This window comes from Penaeus monodon, chromosome 27, assembly GCF_015228065.2.
Source record: "Penaeus monodon isolate SGIC_2016 chromosome 27, NSTDA_Pmon_1, whole genome shotgun sequence".
Lineage (NCBI taxonomy): Eukaryota > Metazoa > Arthropoda > Malacostraca > Decapoda > Penaeidae > Penaeus > Penaeus monodon.
The window spans coordinates 39,670,809-39,671,189 of record NC_051412.1 but is presented as its reverse complement, the minus strand read 5'-3'; the positions used below and the strand labels follow the sequence as shown (position 1 = coordinate 39,671,189).

The window sequence follows — 381 nt, the reverse complement described above, 5'->3', positions numbered from 1 at the left end:
CCCTCACCTGACTTCCACATCGGACAACAATCCTATCCTCTCCATCTCCTCCAACTCCGGGATCATCTTCTCAACCTTCAGCTCCACCTGCTCCGCCATCTCTGCGGTCTTCCTTCCTCCTCACACCCAATAAATAACGAAAAATAAGCCTCCTTTTTCTCCTTATTCCGAGCGACGTCGACGCGTGTCCTCCCTCCACATGTTCGGCTTCGTGTGTTTACATGCGGGCGGGAGGCGTGGGCGAGGGAGGGAGGGCGACGTCGTACGGGGAGGCGGAAAGTGTCGTCCGGGAGAAGGCGTTTTTCGTGCCGGGTGGGAAATTAATGATTGTGATATGCCTTTTTTTTTTGAGGGGGGGGGAGGGGTTTACTTGTCTTTCAG

General features: G+C 54.6%; 1 protein-coding gene across 1 annotated transcript in view; it reads right to left on the bottom strand.

Moving 5' to 3' along the window:
* Positions 1-137, bottom strand: part of LOC119590859 — an 18,630-nt gene extending 18,493 nt beyond the window's left edge. The window contains exon 1 of the mRNA XM_037939618.1: positions 8-137. The gene's annotated coding sequence lies outside the window, so the exon portion shown is untranslated. The remainder of the gene's footprint in view (positions 1-7) is intronic.
* Positions 138-381: the final 244 nt, after the last annotated feature.